The sequence below is a fragment of the Syngnathoides biaculeatus genome, chromosome 2 (genome assembly GCF_019802595.1).
Source record: "Syngnathoides biaculeatus isolate LvHL_M chromosome 2, ASM1980259v1, whole genome shotgun sequence".
NCBI classification, from domain to species: domain Eukaryota; kingdom Metazoa; phylum Chordata; class Actinopteri; order Syngnathiformes; family Syngnathidae; genus Syngnathoides; species Syngnathoides biaculeatus.
In genome coordinates, this window is record NC_084641.1 from 3,112,206 (window position 1) to 3,118,620 (window position 6,415).

Here is a 6,415-nt window from a genome sequence, read left to right on the forward strand (position 1 = left end):
CAGGATCAGAAAATGAAAACTGAAAATACCATGTTTGTTTAGATTAAACCGAATAATTAAATGCAGTGAGCTGGGCACAAGACAACTTAATGGGCATGATTGTTCTTTAACAAGTTCCTTTAAAATAAGGCCACGGATGGAGTATAAAAATTATTGCGTCTTTAAACCTGTTGCCATCGTTTGTTGGTTATCTCTTGTTTACGTTCCTCCATTTTGCTTCCGAAGATTTCAACTGATGAAGATTCCAAATGCAGTTTGACTTTGCATCATGTGATTTGTCTTTTTTTTTTTTTTTTACTTCATGTTGTCATTCATATTGATCAGAAAAACTAGCACCGATTTGACTCAGTCAGGAGTACAAAGTAAAAGTTAAAACGGAGTGTGAAAATTAAAAAAAAAAAAAAACGTTTGTGTGTGTGTGGGGTGCGGTGGGGGGAGGGGGGGGGGTCCTAACATATCCTTTCCAGTACAGTACTGATGTATTTGTGCTTTGTTATTTTCCACCATCTTATTGTTGGACCTCATGCAGGCCGTTTTTTTTTTTTTTTTTCCTTGAGTGGAAAGTCAGGTCCTGATTCTTCAGTCGCCTTTAGCTAGGTGGCCTTGTCAGTCCCCGTTACGACCCACATTGAATTTGGCTTTTGGAAAGGCCCCCTCATAAAAGGGCCTCCTTCGCTCAATCCCCAAACATGCATCCTTTTATTTTCCCCCCTGCCCCCCCTCTCCCAGAGCCCGCAGGCTAAAATCCAACCCCCTACCCTACGTATTCCGCAATGTTTTCATGGCAGCTTTACCCTGCTGCCTTTTTGAAAGTTCATAGCCTGGCTCGGAGGCAAAGAGAGAAATAGAAAAAAAATTGCAGTAAAGTAGGCTGACATCACAATTACACCCCCCTCCCTCACTTCCCCCTTGAAAATGAAGAGATTTGTTGCCTGAAGACCATGAACACGGTTGAAAGATTGTTCAAGAGGGGTTACCACATCTCAGCTTTATCGCATTTAACAGTGTCATGTCATAATTTTTTTTAATGGCTGATTCCAAATGAAATAAGGAAGGTGTTTATTTGCAAATAGCAGTTCCACGAGATCTTTCCAAGGCATGAAACATTCTTGCAAAAACTGTTGCCTAATTGCCGCGCCCTCCCTTTTACCCTCAGAATGGGGTCTCAGCTTCCATCGTATGAGGGTGCATTGCCCTTCTGCTGGCACCCGTTTGGGCACGTGTGCCACAAGCCGGGGCACCCAGAGGCCAGCTGTCCTCTCAGCTGAGCTCCCCGCCAGTTGATAAAGAGCATTACAGCACATAGTGGCAAGAAGATAGCGCACCAGGTCAAAATTGGAGCGCGCAGTAGAATCTTCATCTTGGAGAGAAAAGGAAAAATGTTTTCAATATTTCTTGCAAGGTCCTAAATACAAAATTCACATTGTCCAGTTTTTGTTCATGGAGAAGATTTGCGTTTATCTTCATCCGGGTTGTGTTCATCCGAGTTTCCTGGGTTTTGAATTTGTGATGTCGAGCTACAGAATCATGAAATTATTTGCTGTACATGTACTGCTTATCTCGTTGAGGGTTACAGAGCAGATGACTTTAGCGAAACACAGATTAGACCCAGGATCAGTGACCAGTTCTTCACAGGGTGCAGAGGGAGACGGCAACAGCCCATACTCGGAATCACACCATCGATGATGAGGAACTGAACCCACACGAACTGCGCGACTCGTGATACGTGTTTGCCAATTTGGTGTGTCTCTTGACATGCGCCCAGCTGAGCAGCAATTTGGTGGCAAAAAGTCGCGCTTAAATTTTGCCTGTTCTTACGACGTCTAAATCTTGGCACAGGTGGTCTAACGTGATATTACTGAATGTGATTGGGATGAAAGTGGACCGATTCTGACTTTCATGGATGTGTGTTGTACGTTTCTGTGTGCTAATTATTCTTCATCAACTGAATAACAGTAGTATTTGTATATCATGGTTTGGTGGTGCTTTTCTTTATCGGGGCCAGGACGTATAGATGTCTTCAATATATAAATATCAATAAATTCCCAGATTTTTCGAGATATTTTGTGGAACAACTGAAGACCATCAGTCTCCCAATTGAATGGGCCATTTAGCAGAACAATGACCCAAAGCACAGATGTAAATAAACACCTGAATGGATTCCAAAGAAACTAAACAAGTGACCCAGGCATAGTTCTGAACTCAGTCCTGATTGTGATGCTTTGGCTTGACAGCAGAAGACCAACATTTTTTGTGAAATTCTGATCTGCAACCAAAGAAGAACACGTCTTGCTGAAGTATTGGTCAGTAATTCTGTATGTAATTCGTTCACGAAAGCATTGCTACATTTCCATATATTAAATATTACAGCATTGTAACATGATATGGGAAAGGCAATTAATATGATGGATCTTAATTGCAGTGACAAATGTCTCCTTTGGATTTTAAATAGAACAGCAGCTCTTGCGTTTGGTTGACTTTGGCACGTAAACTAAAATAAGGATGAAGAAGAATCAAGAGTAAGCAACACCGGTTCCATGCTGGACCAGCACAGGTCTTTGCAAAAAAAGGATCGGAGACGGGGTGGCGGTGATGAGAACGAGAATTTTCCCTTGATTCTTTGTGTTCTGCAACCTTCCCACATCGACAGTGGAAAATGTTAATAATTAATGTGCTATTGATCCTTCTAAAAACTCCCACACACCAGGAAAGGAAAGCCACATGTGAAGGTCAATCCCGTGAATGGGCTGAGGAAACGATGGCTTTTAGGGGTAGGCTCATATTTTTGAAAAATGACAAAAAAAAATTCTTGCAATTAAAAAAAAAAAAAACTTTGCGTAAACAGCACACTTAAGGCCCACGTTGGTTACACTAAATTTGGATTTCAAGTCCATTTCCATTTGTTCAGTGGAGTTCTTTTAAAAGTGCATTCGAAACTAGCAACATTCCCATAAATTTGCATTATCTATAAAATGAAATACATTAATCTGAATAATCTTGAGAACTTGTCCGAAGCCTTTGAAAGAAACTCTAGATTTAAATGCCTTGATGGAGGAACAAGGGTCATGAAATGGAAATGATCATAAAATATTAATGTTCAGGATGGATTTTGTTCATTTATCCAAGGGAAGAAAAAAATAACCAAACTGAAATACTTTAGGTCTCGATATTAACTAACCAATCGTGGAAGAGAAAGGAAACATTTTGGACATTTATGCAAAAATGCTGCACTCCTCTGGTGAAGAGGGGAACAACATGTTGAAAATTGCCAATTTTTCAAGTTGCCAAATAACCTTTAAAAGTGGATGAATATTTGGAGGCTTTCCTATGTGCTCTTCACTCTCCCCCTCAACCCGAATACAGGTTTAATTTCAGGTTAATTGCAGCCTGCTATGGAAGACTCAGACCGAGTTTGATGGCTGAGATTAACCGATACTGTACACACTTCATGATGCGCACGGGGTAGTGACAAAATGTAAAAAAATGCTATTGGAATAACTTAATCACATTGGAGTAATCAACTAAATACATATTGAAATAATAAAGAAATCAACAACTAAATATTGAACTCTACCCTTCGATTGGCTGGCAACCAGTCCAGGGTGTACCATGCCTCCTGCCCGAAGACATCTGGGATCGGCTCCAGCACTCCCGCGACCCTTGTGAGGATAAGCGGCAAAGAAAATGGATGGATGGATGTATTTATAGTTTATGGTATTACCAGCAGAGGGCAGCGTAGATTTGCTTTCATTTTTCATTGAACTTGAGGGCGCTTCTTTTGGTAAAAAGAAATCTGGAGAAGTATACATTAGGTTTTGGAAATGTAATGGAGTTTAGGTGAGTAAAGTGAAATTAAAGTATTTGGAGTCCCAATTCCATTCAATTACAACACTGTTGATCAGCGGCAAGAAATTGAAGGCTTTTGAAATGGCCCCGTCCATTTTGTCAATTGGTCCAAAGCTTGATGCAATTAAAAGCATACAAAAGAATTTGCTTTTACGAGTGAAGTCTCATGATTGTGTCTATCACTCCAGTTCCAGATGGAAGGTCCTGAAAATGCCAGCAAAAATGTTACTTTCCTGTCTCATGTGGGTCTTTTCATGTCAGATGTTGTCTATAGGAATGGAGCACACTGTACCAAAAGCTTTTTTTTTTTTTGTGGGGGGGCGTAGGTGGTGCGTTTGCTCTTCTCCAACATGAATCCTCACTCAGCCACGGAGTGTCAGTCAGCTGCGACAGTTTTTTTTTCTCAATTGGGTACGATTCTCAGTGTCATTAGCCATACATCAATATAACCCCAATATTGATTGGTGAGCTATACAACCTTGTAAGACATGCACTAAATTGATTGATTGCCCTGTCGTCATATTGGAAAGATGGAGCTTGCATGGAGACTGGACATATAGCAGAGTGGTCCAGAATTACCATGTCCTCAGACGCCGAGAATATTTTGGAACTATGATTTTCAGCTCCCACCACAAAAAAAAAAGAAAAAAAATTGTAGAGGTCATCATTGTATTCTTTTCTCAAATGTCCTCCATGTCTGAGCAGATTTTTAACAATATGCAACAAGAGATAAAATATTTTGCCCCAGAGCTGAACTGACCAGCTTCAAAACAAGATAAGATTTAATTTTAACTGGCAGTAGATTTAATACGGCCAAACAAGTTGATGTCAAACATATCAGTCTATTTTTCTTTGTGGTTTTCATCGTCAGAATATACAAGATAGTTTCCATGGCAACTGTGGCTCCAAGTGTAGAACTGGTACAGAAACAAAACAAAGGCTGACGAAGAGAGTGTTGGGGGGTGGTCTGAGGGTGGTTGCGCATCAGTTGGTGGAGCCAGTTGTCCAGTAACCGAAGGGTCGATGGTTCGAATTCTGTCTCTGATTGCCCACTGTCAATGTCAAGAGGTCTTCATGGGCCTGACAGTGCCTTGCATGGCAGCAGCTGCCCATTGGTGAATGAATGGGTGTAAAACACTTTGGTCACCATCATAGTGTAGTTAAAGAGCTATCCATCCACCCATTTTCTTAGCCGCTTATCCTCACAAGAGTCGGGGGAGTGATGGAGACCATCCCAGCTGTTATTGGGCAGGAGGTGGTGTACACCCTGAACTGGTTGCCAACCAATCGCAGGGCAGAGTCGCGACAATCGCAATCGCAACACTTGCACTCACAATCACACTTTGGGGCAATTTAGAGTGTCCAATTCATTGTACTGCAACAAATGAAAAATACTTTGGGTTATATGGTGGCAGGTTTGTGCTGAGGCCCATTAAAGATAAATTAGAGAGTTATTGGTTAATCCTGAACACAAACAAGTTATAAGAGGGTATGCACACTTGTGCAAAGACAAGAACTCAGTTGTTTGTGTTCCCTCCCGAAAAGATTCACATTTTGTTGTTCATGTTACAGATTTCATTAATGGTAGATGTTTTGAAATGATTTAGCGTGATCTCATTTTTTTTAAAGCACAAAAACCCGTCATTTTTACAGAGGTGTATAAACTTTATACACCCACTTTGCATGTGATGGGCTTCAACTTGTCGACTTTCAATTTGCATTTTCCATGTTTATTTTCAACAAGAAGGAAGTGTTATTTGATGAAAGGAACCAGTGGGAACATACTGCCAAACTAATCTAATCTAACTCAAAAAGAACTTGAAAAGTACAACCCAGGTCATGAATGAGGATTTGCGAGCTGTCAGCGTGACACTGACAAGACAAAGCAGCTACTTAATGCCAAGCTTCCTCCCCTACTAAGTTCTGCTGTATAGCTCTCAAAAGATAACACGAGAAGCCACGAGGAAAGGTGATAATGATGGCTTCTTGGCGTCTTTTCCTGACATCCAGTCTTTAAACACCTGAACTAAACCTTTACTGCAAAAAAATTCACTTAAAAGCAAGTCAAGTCCATTTTTTTTAATTGCGCCAATTCACGGTGGAAATGATCCAATGGGACTTTACACATTTACACTTTGTGGTTGAACAGGACCCAGGCTCAGTGGGGTGACCATCTGCCTTGATTTGAAATGGAGAATCACAGGATGGAGGGGATGATCAGCCGGGCGAGGATTTGGAGAACGAGCACAGCAACAAGCGTCTCAACAACAGTAATAGTCCCGTGATGACGGCAGTCAGAGACGATGCTGGTTCCGCTCTCGGCGCTCCCGTCCCTGGCCTTGCACTGTCGATAACAAGCTGATAAATGTGAAGGCACACCTCTTGAAGCACAGAGCACCAGCCAAAAAAAAAAAGGGGGGGGGGGGTCAGAGACAGAGAAAGAAAGAATTTCCTCTCTGAGAGGTCATTGAACCATCTTCATATTTGTGTGACATCTCATGTCTGTTTTTGGAGCTTGTGGACTATCATTCACTTCCAAAAGCATTAAGTGGGTTCCTTTTTCTCAATT